This window comes from Mobula hypostoma, chromosome 16 (assembly GCF_963921235.1).
Source record: "Mobula hypostoma chromosome 16, sMobHyp1.1, whole genome shotgun sequence".
In the NCBI taxonomy this organism is placed as follows: domain Eukaryota; kingdom Metazoa; phylum Chordata; class Chondrichthyes; order Myliobatiformes; family Myliobatidae; genus Mobula; species Mobula hypostoma.
The window spans coordinates 29300086-29319938 of record NC_086112.1 but is presented as its reverse complement, the minus strand read 5'-3'; positions in this window follow the sequence as shown (position 1 = coordinate 29319938).

Genomic DNA, 19853 nt, shown 5'->3' with positions numbered 1-19853 from the left:
TAGATGAATCCTCCCAAATGAGGACACTGCTGTGACATCTGCCCTGATGGGTAATGTTGCCCTTCTCCCTTTAGTACCTCCTCCTCTATCATGTCTAAAACAATAGAACCCTAGAACAATGAGCTGTCAGTACTGCCCCTCCAACAATCAAATTTCACTAATGGTTACATCATCGTAATTCCATCTGCAGATCCATAGTCTAAGATCATCTGGCTTCCCTACAATAGTACTCACATTGAAATAGATGCAACTTAGAGCATCAGTCCCACCATGTTCAACCTTTCGGTTTCTTTCTTTGCTTGGAGACGTAACATCTACATACTTTCCCCACGGCCACTCCACTTGCTGTCCTGGCACTCTGGTTCCCACCCTCTGTAACTATAGCTTAAACATTCCCTCACCTTCAAGCAGCACTGGCAAATCTTCCCTCAAGGACATTAGTTTTCCTCCAGTTCAGTTGCAAACCATTTGTGTAGGTCCTACCTGCCCTGGGATAGAGCCCAGTGATCCAAAAATCTGAAGCCCTCCATCATGCATCATCTGATTAGTTTTGCATTAAACTGCATTATCTTCCTATTTCTTGTCTCGCTAGAATGTAGCACAGGTAGCAATTTTCAGCTCTCTGAGTTCAACCGGATGTAAGTAACAGATGGTCAAACCATCAATCTTTATATGTATAACAGAAGATGTAAAAAATATCTTCTTTTGCTGCCATAAATAGACAAAATACATCAATCTTAATTGCAAGCTACTTATTTTGCATCATGGCTGAAAATATTGGCCTCAGTTTAAGCTCTAAATAATAGTGAATTTGAAGTTCATGGTTGTTAACTTGTGATTCTCCAGCAAAACGCCTTAAGAAAGAATGAACTAAAAACTGCAAATGGCCACAACAATTGGACAACCTTTATCGATCTTGCAAAAAAATTGTACTTAACATCTAAGTTTACTTGAGATTTAAGGAAATGTTATGGTTACACATCAATTGCAATTGAAATTTGCTGTAGAAACCTACAGCTGGTACTTCAGAGCAGAATTACCTTTGATAAGGTATTATAATGTTGTTTGCTCTATAAAATAAGAGCACTGTATAAAGCATAATGTATTAGATGAACAGAGGATTGAATGAAGATCAGGATGCTGGCTGTTTCGAGATTAGTAACAGGTATTCGGAAACTAAGGCAATCAATGAAATTTAGATAAGATGGGTAAGTGGGCTTGAAGAATGAACAGATTATTACTAGCCTTGTGGATTACCTGCCCCCTCAGCAACTGACAATTATTACTTATGACTTGGATGCTAAGGTAGGTTGTAACTTACCCAAATTTGCTGACAATGCAAAATTAGCTGAGTAAATGTACCGTGAAGAGAAGGCAACTATTTTCCAAAAGGATATCGACAGATTTAAACACATCGGGCAAGAAAATAGTAATATCAGCATTTGCACTTTTGTAGGAAGAATAGTGGAAACTCACTTGGGGTATTGTGAGCAGTTTTGGGCCCCTTATCTAAGAAAGGATATGATGACATTGGAGAGTGTTGAAAGGAGGTTTACTAAAATGATTTCAGGATTGAAGGGCTTATCATATGAGGTGTGTTTGATAGCTCTGGGCCTGTACTCACCGGAATTCATTGAAACCTATTTGATGTTGAAAAGCCTGGATGTGGAGAGGATGTTTCCTATTTTGGTATACCTACATGTCATTGGTATATTTAAGACAGAAGTTGATAGTTTCATAATTGGTCAGGGCATGAAGGGATACGAGGAGAATGCAGGAGATGGGGACTAAGTAGGAAACGGATCAGTCATGATGAAATAGTAAAGCAGACTTTATGGGCCAAATGGTCTAATTCTTTTCCTATATCTTATGGTCTAATTGAAAAGAGAATTGACACGGAAGCAGGTAAATAGTGTAAATGCAATCCTCATGTAGTGACTCTTTGAATGCAGTGTAACCAGATATAAGACAATGAAGAAGGATTATATGGTAGCCTTCATGTAAAGGTGGTAAATTACAAATATAATAGAATCTTACTGAGACAGAAGGGCTACTGCAGATGCTGGAAATCTAGAGCAATACACAATGTGCTGGAGGAGCTCAGCAGGTCAGGCAGCACCTGCAGAAAGGAATGAACAATCGATGTTTCAAACCGAGACCCTTTATCAGGACTGAAAAGATAGGGAAGAAGTCAGAATAAGAAGGTGGGAGGGAGGGGAGAAAGAAGTACAAGGTGGCAGGTGATAGGTGAAACCAGGAGTGGAGAAGGTGGTGAGATAAAGAGCTGGGAGATTGATTGGTGGAAGAGATAAAGAGCTGGAGCTGTGGGAATCTGATAGGAGAGGACAGAAGAACACGGAATAAAGGGAAGGGGGAAGAGCACTACAGGGAGATAATGGTCAGGTAAGGAGAGAAGGTGTGAGAGGAAAGCAAGAATGGGGAATGGTGAGGGAGTGGGTAATTACCAGAAGTTCGAGAAATCGATGTTCATGCCATCAGGTTGGAGGCTACCCAAACGGAATATGAGTCATATTGCTAATATATGAGGCTTTCAGACTTCATTTGGAGGAACAGTTTTGTTTCTCCTAACTCCATTAATCTATACTTGTTTAGAGACGGGTCAGCAAAATTCCTTGGATGAGGTTACCCCATGAAGAGTCATTGAGGAAAACTGGCCTATATGAACACGACTTTAGAAAGACCTGTGATGATTCATTCCAATATACAAGGTTCTGCAAGGATTGACACCATAAGTGCTGAGGCCATCATCTCCAGCTGTGAAATCTGGAGAAAGAGGTACCTCTTCAAGATCAGAGGCTGGCCAATTAAGACCACCTTCAGCAATTAAGAGACTGAATTAGGATAACTGAAAATCTTCAATATTTTCTATCTCAGGCGAACAGCTCAATTACCGAGTCTGATTAAAACTGTGTTGGGTGAATTTTTGGAGGCTATGGGGTTCTAGGAAAACTAGATGTGAAGAATTGGATTGGCCATAATCTTACATGGTGGAACATCTAACAACCCGTAAGGTGCAAACTTCTATGTCCAAAATTCTTACGCTTCTTTTTACAAATCTCTACTCTAGCAGTATCACTCAAACTCCCTAAAAACAACCTTGCAGGCTCAATTCTACAATTGTTTAATGACTTAACAAAGATAATTACGCAGTTAACTTTTTTTTGTTAATCCAGATGTTAACCTTTCTAAAAATGTTGCTTTTCCTTTTTTTACATCTTTAGTAGTCTAAATCCAAATTTAATTTCCAACCCACATCAAAGTTGCTGGTGAACGCAGCAGGCCAGGCAGCATCTCTGGGAAGAGGTACAGTCGACATTTCAGGCCGAGACGAAGGGTTTCAGTTCTGACGAAGGGTCTTGGCCTGAAACGTCGACTGTACCTCTTCCTAGAGATGCTGCCTGGCCTGCTGCGTTCACCAGCAACTTTGATGTGTGTTGCTTGAATTTCCAGCATCTGCAGAATTCCTGTTTGCGTTTATAATTTCCAACCCTTTGTTTCTGTTTCTGAACCTCATTATATTCTAACATTTTTTCAGTTGTTCCCGTATTTCATTGTTAGTCTGTGAATCTTGTAGTAAAGAAAGACACTTTTAGTCCCATTGTCCCTCAAGATCCTTGATGCCCTACCATACTCACTATACTGTCACCAGCTCAGACCTTCAGCAAACAGCAGGATGCTCCTTCTCCACAAAGCAGTAAAGGGAAATGCTGAGCTGGAAAAAAAGTGTATATCAATATAGACTATATGCATCATATACATGTATTCTTTCTAACAGGAGATGCCAACAGGTTAGATACACAAATTGATCCCAGAGCTGACAATAACTTTACTACCTAGAGTACAGGGAGAAAGAGCAAGCTCACCATCAGTCATTCCTGCAATTCTTCATGCAGTTTGCAGCTACTCCTCATTGATTTAATTGTGCCGAAGTTGAAACAGAATGTGAAATGTCCAGTTTAAGTGTGTTTCCTGCATAGATATAGTCCTCCAACCTTTTGACTGGTGCATCTCCTAGCATATTTATTAATATAAATGAGATAATATCTTATCTCTCTGGGAGAGGGGAAAAGTGTAGATAACAGGATCCTGCCATTCAGATTTTAATTATCAGTTAGAGGCAATCTACCCTGATGTGGGTCCTAAAGATCCCTAGATATGTGGGGAACAAACCTAATAAACAGGCCTTTTGTTCTTAGTTTTTAATTTTTCAAGCATCTGAGAAGCTTCTGTCTTGAAACTGTGTACCAAGCAATCAAAACAATTCCATTTTATCTTGCACACTTAATGATTGTAAACATCTTTATTAAATCTTTCTGCAATCCTTCATCCTGAGAACAATTTGAGTAAACCTCTTTAATATTCTCTCCAAAACACCTACATCCTTGGTGGCTGAAGATAAAAGACAAGTCAATGATGGTAAGCAAGACAGGAGAATGTTTGTCCCAACAGAATATACCTCTGAGACTATGTCTCCAGATAAAAGACAAGTCAATGATGGTAAGCAAGACAGGAGAATGTTTGTCCCAACAGAATATACCTCTGAGACTATGTCTCCAAGAAAAGTCATTTTTCTAGTGTACCAAAAGAGCATAATCAGAGAGGACATGCCTTAGATCAATATTCCTGATACAGAGGCAAATCCTGCAGGGACTGTTGATTTCCTCACTTTAAATCTGAAACGTGTGCTCAGCAAAGAAAGTACTTCTAGGGAACCAAGTACTTTAATAGATAGTGCTGAAAATGAGTGTTGACATTCTAATGTCAGATTTATCAGAGCTTGCTTTCTCTGGTGCAGGACAAATAAAATCTTTGAACTTCAAGCTTATTTGCATGATTTTAGCAGCTAAGCACTTTAACTGTGTTGACTGCCATTAGAAACAAACCCTTGTGGAACTGTTCTGGACTCAGATTAACCTGTTCCCTCAGCCACAGCATTTCCCTTTTACTGAAATTCAAACTTCCAAAGTATCCAACAAATAAGCTTCGACAAATCAGAATGATACATTTTCATCCAGTCTGCCGAGAACTGGTCAGTATGTAATTGAAAATCCCTTTAAAAATGCAAGTAAGTAAGGACTTTCCTTGTTGGTATATTTTGGTTTGTCTGTGCACACATATTATGGTATTTGTATTTCATTTTGGAAAATCGATGCTATATTAGCATTGCATGATTATCTATTTGCTCAGCTGTCACCTTCACCAGTTTGAGAGATGCTGCAACTTTTGATAAAAATATGTGCAGATTGTTTAACCAGGAAATTCATGACATTTCAGAAGTAAAGCTGTTTCATAGAATGTATAACCATATATAACCATATAACAATTGCAGCACAGAAACAGGCCATCTCGGCCCTTCTAGTCCAAGCTGAACTCCTACTCTCACCTAGTCCCACCAACCTGCACTTGGTCCATAACCCTCCATTCCCTTCCTGTCCATATATCTATCCAATTTAACTTTAAACGACAACATCGAACCTGCCTCAACCACTTCTGCTGGAAGCTCGTTCCACACAGCTACCACTCTCTGAGTAAAGAAGTTCCCCCTCACGTTACCCCTAAACTTTTGCCCTTAAACTCTCAACTCATGTCCTCTTGTTTGAATCTCCCTCACTCTCAATGGAAAAATCCTATCCACGTCAACTCTATCTATCCCCCTCATAATTTTAAATACCTCTATCAAGTCCCCCCTCAACCTTCTATGCTGCAAAGAATAAAGACCTAACTTGTTCAACCTTTCAAATGTAGTTTTGCAACCCAGCATTATAAGATTTGCCTTAATGTAGAACAATATTCTCCACATATAATTTGAACTTTTTGTTGCTTCATCTTCATTTATAACCTGAACTATTTTTAGTAGTGCTTCTATGAAGCACCTTGGGATATTAATGGAGCCACATAAATATATAAATCATCACAATGTTGATAATGCAATGAAGTTACCGAAGTAATTTGTTGGCAACACACATCAACAAATCCAGTGATGGTCTATCTGTGAGTTTCCTTTGTATGCCGGAGGCTATCAAGGTTTCCTGCTGTTAGCATATGCTCAGAGAGAGTATGCCAACATGCACATGCTTGTCTGCATAGGTTTGTCACATACTGGAATTTCCTTTGTATGGCCTTTCATTTTAATTAAGTTTTATCTATTGTACTTTGGAGATATTCACTTAAATCCATTTCCCAATTAATTTACAAATACTAATTGAAAAGCAGATGTAGCTTTTTCATCATATACCTTCCCAGGGCTCTAGCAGAGATACTTAAATTTTAAGAGAATGCTTTTGGGGGAGTTTTATTAATAAGCTGGGGTCTTGTATCAGAATACAATCAATGGCAGTAAAAAATTCAGAACACAAAATTCAAGGCTATGTTTTTATAAAGTGCAGTAGTTAAGAGGTTAATAGTTAATTCTACTCAATTACAGAATAAGTGTAACAATATGATAAGCAATTTCACTGATGTGGACTGTGTGTATTTAATATTTCAGTAATATTTAAATAATATTGTAAATATGTTGTTGAATAAGCATTGTTTGTTTGTTTAAATAATTCATTATGGGTTTTAGGTAAAAATAAGTGAGTTGCATATGTCGTGACACTACCACATGATAGTGTGCAAATAAAAATCAAATTTAAACTCATATCCCCGGTCCCATGTCTCTCTTTTAATTAGTTTTTATGTTTTGGAGTTACAAAACATAACATTTGCAATGAAGTAGTTTTTAAAACATATTGATTCGACTACCTACCTGTTGAAGTGCAGTCAGACGTTCAAACTTTTAAAGAAGTGCAGGTCATGTAAAAAAAAAGCCATGCAGCACGTGTCTCTTCCGAAAAGGAGACAGAGGCGATTGACTAAAAATAAAAAGCAGAACATGGAATAATTCATGCATTCATAAACAGTGAGTACCAGTACATAATAATCATAAAAAAGAGCAGGAATGGCTGGCTACATCAGAAAGATTAATGCAAACGATTATACAACAGATAACTGGATTTTGTACACTGAATTACTTGAGCTGTATTTAATGTGAACGGAATATTCAATGAGAAACAAATACCAAATTTGCTGCTTGCATTGGATTTAGAGGCACAGAGTTTGCTTAGTGGGTTAACTGCTCTGACCAAACCAGCCAAAATGAGCTTTGCTGATATCCTGAAAGTAATGAAGGAGCATTTAGAATGAAACCATTGTTGATTGCAGAACACGTTAGGTTTCATAAGCAGAATTAAAAGGAAGTGGAGTCCATTTTAGTATATGTGTCTGAAATGAAGATATTGCCGGAGCATTGTCAGTTCGGTAATGGGTTTAATGATGCGCTGAGTTTGTGGAATCTTACAAGTAAGCATTCAAATACAGCTCCTAATTGAAGCAGAAAAGAGCAGTTGAAATTGCTGTATCAATGACAACAGCAGACAAAGACACAATTGAACTGTAGTCAGGAATGAAAGTGATTGTGAACAAAATTACAACATCTAAACAGAAAACCATTTAGCAGAACAAATTATGTTACCATTGTGGTTCATTGCTCCATACCAATGCAGATTTAAAGGCAAGACTTGCAAAAATGCAATAAAGTAGGGCACATACAAGAAGCATGTTGAGCAGCCAAAAACAAATGGGCTGCACAGGGAAGAGAAAAAGGTAAGAAAGTTAAGTTACAGCTTCAAAAAGAGCACTAATTTGCATCCTGTTGATGAAAAGTCCGATAACAATGAAGGAACACAGGACTGAGTAGACTTGAGATTCACAATGTGAAAACTAACAATAGTCAAGCAATATGGCTTACAGTAGAAGAGAACAGTAAATTAATTAAAATGGAATTGGACACTGGCTTGGCTGTTTCAATCATTCCACAAAATGAATTTCAGCAGCATTTCTAAGATACTGAACTGAAGCCTGCAGATATCCAACTAAGAACTTATACCGCAACAAATCAGCAACAAATAAAAATCTATATTTCCCTTTTAAATAAAGTCAGTCTTCTTTTATACAATGCTAAAGGTGTCAGAGACTTGAAGTAGCAGATAAAATTACACCTTTAAGGAACAGGTTCAGAACAGAAGGCATGAGTCACGCCTGGCAGTTAAATTCACCCTATGCTAATTCATAGAACAAGGCGATACTGCAACATGTCAGCCACTCTCAAATTGTACCCACTTGACTTGCAATAACTAGCTGGACTGAGCAATTACATGATGCCCTTGCCTAGCAAAATAATCAGAACACGTTCAATATACTCTTCTTTTCCTTAGCTACTTAGCAGCATGTACACAAGACTGACACAAGAAATACTTAATTGTAAATTTATTAAGAAATACTTGATTGTAAATGTGATGATTGTGTGTAATTTTAGTCAAGGATCATGCTTACTTCTACTGTCAGCTTTCAAAACTGTTTCAGCTTCCTTTGCAATAGTGATACCAAAACAAGAACAATCCAACCAAGACCTCAATGGTGGAACAGGCAAACAAAGTTACTTCGAACTCAATGGCTGTGAAGGTGGATGAAGTCTGCAACAAATCCATCAGCTCCAATCATCATGGCTTCCATGCTATTGGAATCAGTTGGTTGATTTGTGAAGTATCGTGTGCTTCTTGGAGTGCAACATCAAGTACACGTTAAACAAATACACGCACAGGTGTCTTCGCTCCGTGGGCCACTTCTTCAGAATGAAGACCATCATCCTCGACCTCGAGGGATAGCCACGACGAGGATGATACCAAAAGCACGTTGGGTGACCATTTGAGGAACCTCCTATTCAGAGTGGTAGGTCAACCAAAATTGTCCAGCTGCTTGTCACTTTAATTGACTCCCACTCTGATTTACTAATATATGACTCCTGCATTTTCCAATGAGGATTAACGTACGTTTGGTAATTGTTTAATAGAATTGCAGGATAATGCGAGGCTCTCCATTGGTTGGGGTCATGAATTGCACCCCAGCTGGGAAAATGATACACAAGCCAGAGCAGAGCAAGCTGTTGTTCATGCAGCAGGCTCTACCCCGTCCATGCAGCTGATGAATTCGAAGGAATATCAGAGACTGATACAGTTTGGCACTACTGGCATTGCAGGAGTTGCCAGACCATGTTGCACACAACATTGGACTACCCTAGGGACTCCAGCTCTGGATTTTTCCTCAGAGTTTATTCTCAAAGCCTTCCCCATGTGTGGGTATAGCTGTAAGACGGAGGAGTTTTGAGATCAGAGTTTTCCTTCTCCGAGATGAGCTGCCACTCATGGCCAATCAACCCCCTGTACCCGAAGTGACTGGTTTTAAAGTACCAGTAACCTGCCTTCGCCCCTTAACCTCTCAGAATAAACAGTTCCACCAGGCTTAGTAGTTAAGCCACCCATGAAGTCCAGGAGCCACACATGTGCCCATTGGACACAATTAATAGGTAGTGGGAGCTTATCCCCACTACGTCCCCCTGCTAGACATCCTTAAGGAACCAGAGTAATACAGTGCAGAAAAAGATGCTTGTTCATGACAACCATTGCATTATCATGTCTATGACAATTGTGCAAGGAAATGAATCTCAGGCTATATATTGTGAAATAAATGTTCTTTGATAATTAATTAACTTTGAAATTTGTATCTTTTGAATTTTGTATTTTTCTATATCAGCTCCGTTTACAAGATTTTGTTCATAACCTATTATTACCGAAACCTATCTCAATAAACAAGACTGTTCCCAATCTGGTTCCAAAGTTTCCTTCCTAGAAACCTAAATCAGTCTCTTAATTGCTGAAGGCTCTGGAGTGTGAACTAAAGTTAACACCGCATCTTTTATCCAGACACATTATATCTTTGGGACTCAATATCAAACTCAACAGATTCAAAAAGTTTGCTTTTCCATTCGGTGTCAAAACCTATCAGTTCTGCTGGAAGATTATCCAGCAGTCTTTCTCTCTCCACAGACTCTGCTCAGTCTGTTGGACATTCTCCATCTGGTTTCTGATGTCATCAACATTTCTGACTTGCTTTAACATAACACTTTGTTAGTTTTTTTCATTCTCTCTGACTATTCTCGTTAACCTAATGACCCACTCCACATGTAGCAAAAAAAATTTAAAGAGGTTTGAATCATGCCGATGATTACCTGCATAAATTGGCAGTTACACACACAAAAAGCTGGAGGAACTCAGCAGGTCAGGCAGCACCTTTGGAAATGAATAAACAGTTGACATTTCAGGCCGAGACCCTTCTTCAGTACAGAGAAGGAAGGGGGAAAATGTCAGAATAAAATGGTGGGGGAGGGGTAGGAGTCTACCTGGAAGGCGATGGGTGATGCGAGGTGGCGGGAAAGGTCAAGGGCAGGAAAAGAAGGAATCTGATAAGAGAGGGGAGTGGACCATAGGAGAAAAAGAAGGGGGAGGGGACCCAGGGGGAAGTAATTTGCAGTAGACCGGTTGGTGTGAGGATATAATTAGTTTTTGTGAAAGCAAATCACCTTAGACATTATGTTATAACTTCAGGTCAGTGCACTTTCATCCGACATCCTGGTGTATAGCTGTGAAAATTCAGCCAACACAGGATGTTGCATTTCATTCAGCAGAGTTTAATAGAGATTAATTTGAGCAAGAAAGGGCTCAAAAAATAAACAGTGCAAAGACTAGTGTGACTTTGTATGATAACTGTAAAGTGCAGAAAGAAAAATATAAACAAATATAAATGATTATGTTAGAAGGAGGGGAGAGGGAACGTCGACTCCGACCATGAGAGGCCTGCGTCGGGCATTTTCACGCCTTACAAGGCGCAGATTGGAAGTCTGTGTGGGGTACCGCTCCTCGCACAGACTAGAGCAATGTGTGATTAAGTGCCTTGCTCAAGGGCACAAACACGCTGCCACAGCGAGGCTCGAACTAGCGACCTTGAGGTAACTAGAGAAACGCCTTAACCACTTGGCAACGTGCCCAACACTATGTTAGAAGAAAGAAATGCAAAAAGTAATTTGTATACTTCGTATTATTTAAAAATCTCCAACTATACTTAAAACCCAAAAGTTCAAGTTTATTGTTATTCAATCTTATAGATATATACAGCCAACTGAAAGAAACATTCCTCTGGACCAAGGCACACAACGCAGCACATCTAACTCACACACTACCCATCAAGTAATATTACCATGAATAAATTAATAAATAATAAAATATATTCCAGAAGACTGACATTTTGCATAAGTTGTAATTATGACACAGATTCAAAAGTAAAGAGTATAATACTATCAGCACTTCATATCTGATGAGGCCCATGTGGTAGCAAGGAGTTCAGTCGTCTCATGGCCTGGGGAGGAAGCTGCTTCTCCTCCTAACAGTCCTTTTCCTCATGCTCTTGCACTTCCTGCCTAATGGTAGGGATTCAAAGGATTGTGGAATGGATGGGAGGGATCCTTGACAATGCTAAAGGCCTTGCATATGCAGTGCTCCTGATAAATATCTCAAATGCCTGGAAGAAAGACCCCGATGATCCTCTCAGCAGTTCTCGCAATCCGTTATAGGATCTTGCGGTCAGATGCCTTGCAATTCCCATACCAGGCAGTAATGCATCTGGTGAGTACATTCTCAATGGTGCTCCTGTAAATATTGTTTGGAATGGTGGGGCTGGGGGGGAGGGAAGCCTCTCTCGTCTCAATCTCCTCAGGAAGTGGATATGCTGCTTCACTTTCTTCACTAAAGAGGTGATGAACCAAGTGAGATTGTGCACTCCCAGAAACTTAGTGTTCCTAACTCTTTTAAGTCCAGTGAAGCCTACACCTTCCTAAAATCCGCAATCATCTCTTTAGTCTTGTCCACATAGAGACTGAAGCTGTAGTGCTCACACCATTCTATAACCGGTTCTACCTCCTCTCTGTATGCCATCTTGTCATCATTGTTGTGTCATCAGCGAACTTGACGATTGGGTTTGAGCTGGATCCAGCAGTAGTCATGAATTAGCAGCATGAACTGCAATGGGCTAAGCACGCAGCCTTGCTGGGGCTACCAGTGCTCAGCATGATAGAGCTAGAAATGGGACTAACCATGATCTTTCCGTCATGAAATCCAAGCTCCAGTTACAGAGAGAGGTGTTCATGACCCAACAATATTAATAATAATTAGCAATAATCACAGTCATGGTAGTGTACTTCGACTTGAAATCACCTGATGACTTTTCTCCATAATTGTTCTGCCAACAAATGCAGCATTTCTGCTCGTCTTTCAGTGGTGATGCAGCCAGGATGCGGCCGCACATTTCACTGTATGTTTTGTTGTAAACATGACAAATAAATTTGAATCTTGAATCTTTTGAAATCAATGAAAACTAACTGTTTATTAGGATCACATGTAAGCATTGTGGTACTGAAGCAATGAATATTTAGAGGCAAGCTCTATTTAAAATAAATCACTTTTGAAAGTTGAATACAAATGTGTTACAGTGGTTGGTATCATTGAGCATTCTTATTAATAGACTCAAAAAAGTCTTACTTAAATAATATCAGGCTGCTGAAGGGATTCCCTTTTATATTTTGGTGATCAAATAAGGTCGCAAAAGGATAAGATAAAGCATGTACATAAATTTCATTTTATTACTTACATAGATTAAAATTTATTGCCTCCCAGCAGAAGGTTTCCAGAGATTCAGTAGAAACTACATCAGGCATTACCTGGAAGCTGTATGTAATTACTTTTGGTTGAGCAGAGCAATCATGTATCACTGGGGTGTCCTCTGTTGCTTGTTAATTTCTACCATGCATCAATGCCCGAGATGATGCTGCAATAAAGTTTAAGAAACATTTTAAAAATGTTTAAACATGAAAGTGTTCTGATATATAATTAAGTAAATTATTAAATTAATACTATTTGAATTATTTCAGTCAGCACAGCCAAGAAGGGCCAAAAGGCCTGTTTCTGTGCTGTAGTTTTTCTATGGTTTCTATGGTTTCACTTTACCATGAGCTTTTAAAATTGATTTGCAGCTTTGTGAAATAAAAGTTATATTCTTGAAATGGTCAGATGACTACTACCTGGTGATACAGTGCTGCATTACACCATTGTTCAGCTATCCCACTGAAGAGAAGGGCACTGACTCTCTCTACTCTGGGGAGCTTAGAAATCTAACAAGCAATGAGGCCTGTTGAACAGATTGTAATCAACCATCTCTATCCAGCAAGAATAAGGATCAAACGGCAAGTCTACCATCTCTGCTGAACTGAAGAACAAAACCCTGAGCATTTGCTGATGTTTTTGAGCTCTCAAACCTGAATTCCTAAGAAACAATCTAAACATATTGCAGAGTTAGGAACAGAAAGAATGGGAAATCTATAAGCAATGAATGTCGCAAACCAGGGGGAATGCAACTTTTGAACTACTATGATAATCTACAATGATCTACAGTGTGTTGAATTTTAAGAGTTTTTCATTCATGTTTACATGCACAATTCCTGTTACCTTTTATTGACACATTTGTCCTTCTATAAATACATATCCAACAGCTTGGCACGTTCTGTGATACTTATCCTGTGTCGGAACTGCATAAGTTGTACTTCACTTCTAACTGGTTGACTGGAATACTGTAAGTTGACCATCATCATGCACAGGTCATAATTTGAATTTAACACTTCTTTACTCATAGTTCATTGTTATTAGATTGTACCTGAGAACAACAGGCTTTTTCACTGCCATTACTAGTTCAAGGGATGACCAACAAAAGCAGAATATTGGTTTTAAGAGTATAAATCAGTCTTTTCAAAAACAGTCAAAACACTGCATCATTGTTACTGTAACTACAACCTGCTTCAGAACGTTAGTTCTGTATTCCCATTCACTAGATTCAAATACTGCCAAATGTCTTCCTGCTGTTTTCATTCCAGTCTTATCACAATCACCATTCATCATTTCACTTACAAATTGAGCAAGGCTTCTTCACTGACATTAGCATCAAAATTACGATCCACCAATTTTCAATTTGAGCACATAGATTATATTGTATCTGGCCTTAAACACATTTTCTTCGGTGTGTCTTTCCCATTTCTGAATATAATAGTCTTGTTTTAAGAGGTGGATAATCTTCCATATTAGTAAGATATCAAGTACTTCACCTGTTAAACTGATTTGGCTCACTCACTCAAACTATGATAAAAATGGTTTAGATTATATGGAACTCATTTACATTATGATTAGTCATTATTTTACACCTTTCACACCACTTTGAAGAACTCTATAACTGAAGTTCATTAAAGTAGAGAAATACTATTACCTTGAAAATAGATTCCATCCTTTTCTGGAGCAATAAGCATATGCTGTGAATATTGTTAATGCCTGCTCAGATATCCTACAAAAAATGTGAAATCAGTTAAAAAAAAGTGACAAAGAGTCCTGTAGCAGCTGGAATCATTGGGTCTTGTGAACTTGCCGTTTAACACCACACCAGAATCTCTTAATTTTATCATTAGCAGCCTCGCTATCTCTTTATCAGGGAGAGAGAGAGCCTGTGGTATGTTGAATTGTCAGGTGAATGATTAGTTTTTGTTGTATTGCAGATCATGTTCATTCTTGGGGACTTTGCTATTGCTTTCTTGGTGGGTGGAAGGTGCTGATAAATTATTTTGCTGAAGTAAGTGGGGAAGAGGAGGGTCGTTGCTTTGCTGCTGCTGGTGCATGGGAGGGGGAATGGGGAGGTTTTGGGGTGCTAACGTTTTTACTGTCATACATTCTTTGGGGCATGCTTCTATTTTCATGGATGTCTGAGAAGAACAAGAATTTCAGGATGTAGATTGTACACATTTCTCTGCTATTAAGTGGAACTATTGAACTGCTGATGCTGATCACTGGGAAGGGCATCAAAAGGGCATTAAAGGTAACCATGAAAGTGAAGGAAAATGTGGAGGATGTGTGACTCAGTGAACTTCTAGATGTAGGGCCGTTCCCTGCAATTAGCTATGGGGTGACTAACTAATAAGGTTACCATTATCGTGCGCTTTAAAAACAAAGGCTGGCAAAGGCCTTTTGTCACTCTGAAGACACTTTAATGAATATCTCCTCACCAGTCCCGGAGATTTTGTGTGTTTTCAGTGAAGTCTCTAGGTTGCATCTAAGGGTTCCAAATTCACAAAGGTGTTTTCTGGCAGTGCAAGATTTTAACATCATTGTGTAAATGATGTCTGCAAATTTTCAGCACTCCCAACATGAATTCTGTTTGAAAATATTTAATGCAGTTTCCCAATAGGCACTCAGTAATGATTACTAGAATGTTCAAACCCAGGTAACATTGTTTTAGTGCACAACTTACTGATGAAGAACGAGCATTACTGTGTCTAGTTTCTAGGCTTTCTTGTTCATTGTTTTTTCTCAGTGACATAAATCAAGAACAACTTTTCTATAATCCATTGAGTGTTCTCCAGGTAAAGTATCTGTGACAGAAGCTTAGGCTGTTACTTTAAATCTTTACTCAATACCCCATTTGGCACTTAATTTTCCAATTATGATCTATTTTTAAATGTGTATTAAGTGTGAATAAGAAAGACAATAACAGTGAAAAATTATATCAATTAGAATCTCTGGCTTTGCATCAGTGTTTGCATCATACACTGGGGTGTTCTCTTCAGTTACCTAATGAGGTAACCGTAGCCTTTGGCCAACAGCAGATGTCATCAGGTGGTGCCCAACTTTCATAGATTGTTTCGACCCTTAACCACTACACTCTCTATTTGGTGGGTCAGCAGTACTGGCCAAGTCACTGCCCATCTGCTCCTAACTTCCAGCTCAACTCCTCTCACCTGCTCCATATTCTGCAAGAGGTTCTTTCTGCTTCCTCCCCCGTCCAGCGAGCTGCTTAGTTCTTGCTTTTTTAATCAAGGCTCAACGCAGACAGCAACCTCCATGCCGACCTTGCTATGAACTCTCTACTGGGAGTAGCCACATCTGCCATCTTTTGTCCCTACACTCCTGGGCTAAGGACTGGTAGTTCAGGGCCTTCCCCTCATGAGCCTCCTCGCATCCTTCCTCCCGTGGTACTGTGAGCTCCTCCAGGGTGATGTTCGTGTCTTCAGTGGACTGCATTCCGATGTCTGGTTGAAGCATAGTTTGCACCACCTCTGAAAACTACAGCTTCCTCCCTGCATCGACCCTCATCTCCCATGATTTCCAGTTTTCAGCAGATTGAATTTAGTCCTATTTGATATGACTGGAGTAGCCCTCTCCTTGATGAAAATGACTGCCCTGTTTGCCTCTTTGCCAACTGGTCTCTTTTTACACCTCTCACGCTGCAGTGTGTCAGCAAGGGACAGCAGGACCTTGCCGTGGTGTCACCTATACCGACCTTGTGTTAAAGTTGTATAGACACCTGACAGTATGTGTGCCAGTGAACCCCGCTGACCACAAAGCTTGCACTTAGGGTCCTCTCTCAGCCCTCATGTGTGCAGCTGTGATGGTGTAGGGAGAGAGTCATACACAGACCACAGGAGAAAAGAAATGTGGAAGGGCTGCAGTCTCTAAAGCTCTGCCCAAGTGATCTTGCACTGGGAAGATCCCATTTCATCCAAGCGCCCCAGCTCCACTGCCTTTGATACCCACCTTTCATCCTTGTGGTTCTGTACCTCTGCCTGGATCATGTCACGCCTATCTCTTGCACTTGCACTCCGCCATCATTGGAAGCGTGCAGAACCAAGGCCATGCCATCCCAGGCATGGTTGGCGATGATGTCCCTCAATTGCAGGGACCTCACCGCCTGGTCCATGACCAAGTTGGCGGCCCACTTTTGGCCCGATCTTGTTGTGACTCCTGCTTGGTTTATTAGCTTGTCATTAGAGCACCTCAGTGTTAACACAACTCGACACTTTACCTCCTTGAGCTCCTTCACTACTGCTGACAATGGGAGTTGTAGCCGGCCTGATCTTATGTAGAGCCCCACTGAAGAAAAACTATAGAGGAAGGTGTTGCTAATTTCTACCTCATTTCTGCTCACTAATCTCTCGTAGGTTACAGCAGGAGTGAGCACTGGGACCACTTCCTTTTACATTGTATGCCAATGATTTGGTTGAAGGAATTGATAGCTTTGTGACCACGGTTGCAGACAATATGAAGACCAGTGAAGAGGCAGGAGGAAAGGCTACAGAATGACTTACACAGATTAGGAGTATGGGCAAAGAAATGGTAGATGGAATACAATGTTAGGAAGTATATGATCATGCACTTTGGTAGAAGCAATAAAAGATTAGACTATTTTCTAAGTGGAGAAAAAAATTCAAAAATCTGAGGTGCATAGGAACTTGGGTGCCTTTCAGCAGGATAACTTAAAGGTTAATTTAAGTGCAATGTTAGCATTTATTTCAAAAGAATTAGAATATAAAAACAAAGATGCAATGTTAAGGCTTTATAAAGCACTTGCGAGGACTGATTTGGAATATTGTGAGCAGTTCTCAGCCTCTTAACTAAGAAAGGATGTGCCTACATTGGAGAAAGTTCAAAGGAGGCATATGAGAATGATTCTGTGATTGAACGGCTTATCAGATGAGGAGTGTTTGATGGCTCTGGGCCTGTACTCACTGGAACGCAGAACAATGAGGAGGAGACCTCATTGAAACCTATTGAATGTTGAAAAGACTCGACAAAATAGATTTGGGGAGGGTTTCTCCTATGGTGGGGGAGTCTAAAACCGGAGGATCCAGCCTCAGAACAGAGGGACACCCATTTGGAATGGAGAAGGAGAAGAATTTCTTTAGCTATCTGTGGAATTTGTTGCCACAGATGGCTGTGGAGGCCAAGTTGTGGGTATATTTAAGACAGAGGTTGATAAATTCTTGATTAGTTAAGGCATGAAGGGATATGGGGAGAATGTGAGAGCGAAGTAGATCAGCCATGATGAAATGGCGGGGTAAACTCATTGGGCAAATGGCCTAACTCTGCTCCTATATCTTATGGTGTTATGGTCTAAACTCAAATGCACATCCAAGTAAATTTAAGAGTGCTGAGAGTTTCTGTTTCCACTGTCTTTTCAAGTAGTGAATTCCAGGCCCTCATGTAAAAAAAAAATTCTCATTTCCTCTCTAATTATGCTCTGTTCCCTCGATTCTATCCCTACTTATTAAGCGAAGTAGTTCTTTTGACTGGATCACGGTTTTATTAAATTCTCTGCTAAACTCCTTTGTTCCAACAAGATTAACCTCAATTATAGGTGTCTTCCAAAATACCTTATCCCTCTACCAAAGGAACACACACAAAATGCTTGAGGACCTCAGCAGATCAGGCAACATCCATAGAAATGAACGAACAGTTAATATTTTGAGCCAAGATCCTTCTTCAGCACTGGAAAGGAAGGGTGAAGATGCTAGGATAAAAGGTGGGGATGTGGGTAGAAGGAGGGCAACTAGAAGGTGATAGATGAAGCCAAGTGGGTAGGAAAGGTAAAAGGATCAGATAGGAGGGAAGAGTGGACCATAGGAAAAAGGAAGGACTGAAGGACTGTTTGGGGTGTTGAATGGAGGTGAATGGGCAGGTGTTGGGAGATTAGCGGGGAGAGACAGATAGAGAAAGGAATCATGGAGGGAACAATCCCTGCGGAAAACGGAGAGGAGGGTAAGTAAAGATATGTTTGGTAGTAGGATCCATTTGGAGATGGTTTAAGTTGCGGAGAATGATGTGTTGGATGCAAAGACTCATGGGGTGGTAGACATGGACAAGAGGAACTCTATAACTGTTAAGGTGGCTGGAAGATGGGGTGAGCAGGGACGTTTGGGAAATGGAGGAGATGTGGGTGAGGGCAGTATCAATGGTGGAGGAAGTGAAACCCTGTTCTTTGAAGAAGGAGGACATCAAAGCCTCATCCTGGGAACAGGTGCATCGGAGTCAAAAGAACTGAGAAGAGGAATAGCATTTTTACAGGAGACAGGGTGGGAAGAGGTATATGGAAGATGACGGTGGATATCGGTAGGTTTATAAAAGATGTCAGTCGACAGTTTCTCTCCCGAGGTGGAGACAGAGAGATCGAGAAAGGGTACTGAGGTGTCAGAAATGACAGAGTTATCCCTCTACCTTTATCACTGCCAGATCCCTCCATTCATTTGTACTTCCAGTTCCCTATCATTTATTATTTAAGTTCTTGCTGCTGGTCTTGCGTGAATACATAATTGAAATCCTGTTTAACTAATTACATCAATGCAGACATGAGGAGCACTGCTTTGACTTTTGTGGTCATGGTTCCTTTTGCCTGATCTTGCAGTACTCTGTGGTCATTAATTTTACTGGCTAAAAATTCCACTGAGAGGCAGTTAAAGTACTTATTTTTGTGGACTGAGCTTAATTAAAGGTTGTTAGCCTGGACGCACTGTGAACAGAAAACAGCGTGATTGTAAAACAAAAGAAAACTGGAATCTTAGGTAAAAGCAATTAAAGTAGCAGCTCCATTTGTAAATCATTGACACAAAGGTAGATTTTTAAAGTTTGGTAGTCAACACTGCTGGTTATACTACCTAGTAATGAAATATTCTCTAAGTGAACAATCAAAATTTAGATGCTGATTCCTAAAGAAATTTTGATCACAATGGCGAAGTGGGGTGCCACAGTAGCAGATAGTGCAATGCCATTGCTGCTCGCTGCATTCTGGAGTTCAGAGTTCAATTCCAGTGCTGTCTGTAAGGAGTTTAGTTTGTACATATGTTCTCCTTGTGACTGTGAGCATGCAAGGAGCCAGCCGGATTCAAACCCAGGACCTCGTGCCTCAAAGTCTAGTGTTGATGCCACTGTACAACCAGCTGGCTGTCCTTTGATTAAGATAGTGTTAAAATCTGGGGTTGCTGGGCAGTGTGTCTCATTGGGCTGGAAGGGTCTGTTCCACGCTATATCTCTAAATAAATA